This window comes from Rhinolophus sinicus, chromosome 14 (assembly GCF_057876585.1).
Source record: "Rhinolophus sinicus isolate RSI-liver-muscle chromosome 14, RSI-T2T, whole genome shotgun sequence".
Classification (NCBI taxonomy): domain Eukaryota; kingdom Metazoa; phylum Chordata; class Mammalia; order Chiroptera; family Rhinolophidae; genus Rhinolophus; species Rhinolophus sinicus.
Window position 1 is genome coordinate 145,599,001 of NC_142514.1, and position 6,000 is coordinate 145,605,000.

General features: G+C 45.8%; 1 protein-coding gene across 1 annotated transcript in view; it reads right to left on the reverse strand.

Moving 5' to 3' along the window:
- LMO1 (LIM domain only 1) overlaps nt 1-2,728 on the reverse strand; it is a 51,297-nt gene extending 48,569 nt beyond the window's left edge. Inside the window, exon 1 of the mRNA XM_088791627.1 lies at nt 2,611-2,728. The gene's annotated coding sequence lies outside the window, so the exon portion shown is untranslated. The remainder of the gene's footprint in view (nt 1-2,610) is intronic.
- Between the last annotated feature and the right edge of the window lie 3,272 nt (nt 2,729-6,000).

The following is a 6,000-nucleotide window of genomic DNA, read 5'->3' on the forward strand; positions in this document are numbered from 1 at the left end:
ATTTGGCCATAAAAAGGAGTGAAGTACTGCTACCCACCACAAAATGGATGAGCCTTGAAAACGTTAAGCTGAGTGAAAGAAGGCCAACACGAAAGTTCACATGTTATATGATTCCATTTATACGAAATGTCAAGAATAGGCTAGTCTATAGACAAAGAGCAGATGAGTGTGTGCTGGATCAGGGGCTCATAGGGGGATGACAGCTAAACACTATGGGGTTTCTTTTTGAGGTGATGAAAATGTTCTAAAATTGGCTGTGGTGATTCACCTATCTGTGAATATACTAGAATGCATTGAATTGCACAATTTAAATGGGTGAATTGTATGGTATGTGAATTATATCTCCATAAAATTGCTTTTTAAAATGATGCCACCGGAGATGGTTATCCGTCTGGAAGAAACAAATGGAATTCCTAACCCCCCAAATATAAAGATTATGTTCCAAATGGGTTAGAGATTTTAAAATAAAAATGAAACAATGAAAATATTAGAAGAAACTTAAAGAGAAAAATGGTACAGATTTGGATAATAATATGAAAAAATTTGGTTGGAGATATCTGCAAGAATAGCAAAGGAAAAGATAGATATACTGGATTTAATTTTTAAAACTTCGATGGCAAAAGTTACCATAAATAAAAGAAAAAAAGATAAATAATTTACCAGAAAAAATATTTGCAAAATATACAACAATAAAAGGGAAAACATGCCATATATACAAAAAGTTTCTATAAATTGTAATGAGAAAGACAAATGACCAAGAGAAAAATGGAAAAGGGGCATGAACAGGCCATTCCAAGAAGAGGAAATCCAAATAGCCAACAAAATGCTTACCCTCATGATTAGTTGGGAAAATGCAAATTAAAGAAAAATAAGTTTTCATTACTTCAATCATCAGATTGGCAGAAAAATTTTAAGAGTAAAATGTTCAGGTCTGCTAAAAATTTGAGAAAATGGGTACTCTCATTTGTTGCTGAGCAAGTAATCTGACCCTATCTATTAAAATTAAAAATGCACATGTCTTTGACCCAGAAATCCTCTCCCAGAACATATTCTATGAGGGAAAATCACGTGTATATAAGGGGAACCCTATAATTTCAGCTTCGTTTGTGTTGGCAAAAAACTCGAAACTATTTGACTATCAATGTCACTCAACGATCAAATAAATTGCCATACAGCCAAGCTATAGAATACCAGGCAGCAGTTAAAACGTGAGTTAGAGCTATAGCTACCGACTTGCAAAGGATGTCTATGCTGTACTATTACGTGAGGAAAGTAGGTTGCAGAGTAGCAAGTAATATTATCCCATTCAAAAGAAAACCTCTCTGTTTAGATGCACATGAAGAAAACATGTGCAAGGCTGGCCCTGTTTGGGCTGTCGGCCTAGTGGCTTTAGCAGGTGAGACTGGAAGGTGGGAGTTAAGGGGAAAATACTACTTTTCTTTATTAGACACTTTTAGAATCTTTTCATTACTTATAATGAATAAGTAATTTGTCATTTAAAAAATTTTAGAAATAAGTCAGTCATTTTTGATACTCCCTCCAATCACATCCTCACTGCTACTGCACAAGTCCGAGTGACCATTATCTCCTGCACACTTTGCAAGAGCTTCCTACTGGCCTCCCTGCATCCACCGAGCCCGTATTCTAGCCTCCATATTCCATACACAGCAAGGAGACACTTTTAAAATGCAAATGAGATTTTGTCAACCAACCCTCAAATCTGAAATGCCCGTTGCTCTCCACAGAAAGCCCCCATCCTCTGCCTGTCCCTTGGCTGAGGCATCTGCCATCACTGACACCCACTGCTTGCTCCCAAGCTGCCCTGCGGGGTTTTCGTCATTGTCTGAACCACCACATGCCTCAGCGCTTGCAGACGTGATGATTCTTCTGCATGGAAAGTTGTTCCTCTCCTCTCCGTTTGGACCACTTCTTGTCCATCCCATGGCTCTGGGACTTAATATCACTTCCTTCCTCAGGGTGGCCTCGTCCCTCAAGACTAGGTTAGACCTCCCTGTTACAGTTTGGCATGGCCCTCTGTCCTTTTCCTACATAGCTCTTATCATAACGATCTAGTTAATTACATAGTTATTTGTATAATTATTTGTGTGACAGGGATAAAAGAAAAACTATTAAACTATAAGTGTTTGCGTCTTCTATTCTTGCCCCGTTTGGGAGAGAAATGAGTCAGACAAGGCCTCAGGGGTCTAACCCAACCCTGAGATTCTGAACTTGCCCTTGTCTTCCTCATGCCCACCACCCAGTTGGGAGAATTCACCTGGCTCAAAAATTTCCCTCCACTGTCTTATTTATCTAGCCAACCAGCTTGCTCTGAGAATTGGTTATGACAAAGCCCTCTGGGGTGCTGCTGCGTTAGCAGACTTCTCCAGCCAGCTAGAATGCGGCACAGCTGCAGTATGGGACTCCCCCAATCTCCAGATGACTTTCTTCTGCATCTCCCACCCTTCAGAGAACCTCAGCAAGGGGGCTCCCAGAGGCTACACACATTGTAGCAACAAACCCCAGGCTGACCTGCAGCTTCAGAATCTCAATCTGAATTCCCACTCTTCATGATTAGGGGTCATCTGTTCCCTCTTCCGCCCTCCTAATCACCTGTTCACTGAGCACTGGAGACCTGGACAGATCCTGGGCTGAGTCTTGGAGGCCTGGTGTGTTCCCACGTGCTCCTGAGGCAGGTGCTGGTTCGAGAGCTCGGTGGACGCCGACAGACTGGCCCGTGGGGCTGAGCACTGTGACTCACTGCTCCCAGAGAACAGACTGTTTCCCGATAAGCTCCCCAGAGTGAACACACCCACATGCAGGTGGTCCCCTTGGAGCTACAACCGCATGTCCCAACAGCACACGCATCTCAGAAGCAGTCCTGGATGCTGCAGGCAGGGGCCTCGGTATGTGGCGCTGGTGGGGGAGCACTCTTGGTCTGCTTCCTTCAGTGTCTAGTAGGGTTCTCCTGTCCCTCCCCTTCCCCCAGATGGAAGAGGACAAAGGGGTTCCCCCTCACCCAGGATCCAACCTGTCTGAGAGGCCTCACCAGTTCCCACATAATACAAATTTGGAGAACTAACTGTCTCCCTGGAAGCAGTCCTCCATGGCCGCTGCTACCCTGGGCCTGCCTGGACTGCTCCAAGCTGGGTGCTGAGCCATTGTACTCAGGCCACTCCTTGTGGTGAGTCATACAAATATTTGAATCCTGTCGGGGCTCAAGGTCACAGTGGCCACTACTCAGGACCTGCATCAGACGTGCCCAAATCCAGCAGACTGAGCCACCCACAGCCTGCGGGACCACAGCCTGGGAATAGGCTGCTAATTCAAATCCTCAGAGCCTGCAGTGCTGCCCTGGGAACTCTCAGACTTAGTGGTGACTGCTCAGGCCTGGATCCTGATTCTGGTTCTGACTCCACTTCTGGCAGATCTCAGGCAACTTCCCCTTCCTGAGTGTGGCAGATAGCATTGGTGTCCCCAGCCGCTGTTCTCCCCTCCTTTTGGGCACATGGCTGCCCAACTGGAGACTATCTTTCCCAGCTTCCCTTGCAAATAGGTATAGACAAGTTACTATTCTTACCTGTAGGCAGGAGAGATATAGGCTATTTTGCCTTTCTTGCTTCCAAGGAAGTTCCTTGTCCAGGGCTTCCTGTCTTCCCACAAGCTAGAATATGGATATGACTATGCAGATAAGAATAACACCTTAAGGGATGCAGGGAAAAAAGGTGGAAGGAAGCTGGGTCCCTGAGTGACCTGTGGAGTATCCCTGCCAACATGGGCTTTTTAGCTCCTGTTATGAGAGAAATAACGTTCCATCTTATTCAAGCAATTATAGTTTGGAATTTCTTTGTTACAGTAGCTCAGGCTTTTCTAACAAATACACTGAGTCTGATTCCCCGTCAATAAAATTGTCTGTATGGTTTCTCCAAGTCCTGAGTTTCCAATTCCAGGCTCTGCTTTGTCAGGCCCCTGGTTTCTGAGAAGACACCCAGGATGGAACCTCTGTGCCTTGATGTGGAGCCAAGGTTGAGCCTTGCTATGCCCCCTGCTTCCTCCTTACTTTGAGAAGTGCCCTGATGCTCACATAAGGATCTGGCCCTGGGAGAGATGGGGGAAAGGATATGCAGAAGCACCAAGCCCCCCTCTCCCCGCCCTTGCCACCTTGTTTTTTCGTTTGTTTGTTTTTTTAGCTGAGGGCACAGGTGGAGCAGGAGCCAAGGCCAGGGGGATTCGGGTAGGCTGATATGTCTGTCTAAGGCTGCCTGACATTTCGGGACCTCCCTGACGTAATCCCACTCAGGTATGAATCATGACCCTACGCTTGGTCATTTTAGCCCAACTGCTCCAATTGTAGGCCTCTTGCAGGACCCATCCCTCACACCTTTTCTCTAGTTGTAGTCCAGACTCTTTGAACTTAAAGATATGGTCCAGGCCTGTGGACACAAAAAGGTCAGGGGCTGCTTTTCAAACACTATATTCCATGGGACCCCATTTGTGTCCTTGGCTAAGATGGCACTTGCCTACTTCATGCACCTTACCTGGAGACTCCAACAAGTTGGCTCAGCAGTTCTTAAAGCAATGTGGTAACACACAAACCTGTACCAGAGGGCAACCCCCTATCAAGTCTAGCCCAGCCTAGCCTTGAGAATTTGTCTAGGGGTGACCCTAATAGGAGCTCGGGCGTTAGAAGCTACTGACCTAGAACCAAATGCCCCAGGCTCAGCCCAGACCAGCTAAGGCCATCAGAACCATGCTAGGCAGTAGAAGTAGCACTGAGACTTTTGTCTATTAAGTCAGGACTGAAAGCCTTACAACCACCCTCATGTTCCCTTGTCTATGGCCAATAGCGTCTTGTGCCTTCTATAGTCTAGCCTCATACTGGGTACCAGTGTTCATGATCACTGTAGTAAACAACTGTGGGATATCTGTTTAGCATGCCCCCATCCCAAATATTTCCCTGCACCCACCATTACATTCATATGTCCCCTGTGAAAGCTATCCAGCTCTTACTAATCCTACCCTATAGCCTGATGGGCCCCGGAAAGGGCACCTGATCCAAGCTAGGCTGGTGGGTCTTCCCTCTAGGAGTTTTGCACGTGGGACCAAGAGAACCTGAGTTAGTCCCTCTTTGGTTGCGGAAGCTGTAAGATATAAAAGTCAAGACTCATATTCTCTGCCACATAGATAAAGCTGCCCTGTGGAGAGAAAAAAACTAAGCCAGCATGAAGAAACAAGAAGAGACGGTGACAGACACGGGCGCCATAACGTTCTGTTTCCTAATTCTATTTTTTTCCCCCGAAGCCCAGTTCTATTCCTGTTCTTCTTTTGGATTGGATGTTCTAAGCGTAAATTTGATTTCCCTCACTTGCAACCAAAGGAAATTCAACTAACGTACTCTTGGTTGTGGAAGGCATAAAGGGCTCAAACCTTAGGCAGACACACCGAGGGAACTGCAGGCATTTTAGCAATGGAGAGCATCACATCTGGCTTGGGACCATGGAGGGCTCCCCAGGAAGGGGCACTGAGGTGTCCCTGTTCCCTCCCAGTCTTACGCAATGCATAACATGCTAGCAAAAACCATCTTGTCCAAACTCTTTAAGTCAACATTTCAAGACCTTCCAAACCTGGCTTCCCTCCTTTCTCCACATGCTTTTCTCCTATCAGAAATGTACAGCTCCAGCCATGCCCCTTCTGACTACCCATGTCATACCTGTCTTAGCTTCATCTGTGTTCCTCCAGGAAACCTTCTATAGTAATTCCTGTCCTCAGTGGTCACCCTCCTCTCCAGACTCCTCTGTCACTCTTCTCTTTAGAAGAGGACCTATGTTAGTATTCATCATAGTAACAGGCCCTCATGTCCTCAGTATGCTACAAACTAAATGTACCTATTTCATTGTTTAAAAAGTATTTCCCACTGCATAGGTTAACTCAGGCCTGGCATATAGAACGTGTGAGTGAATGGATGGGTAAATGGATGGATGAGCTGAAGAATAGTGGAAAATT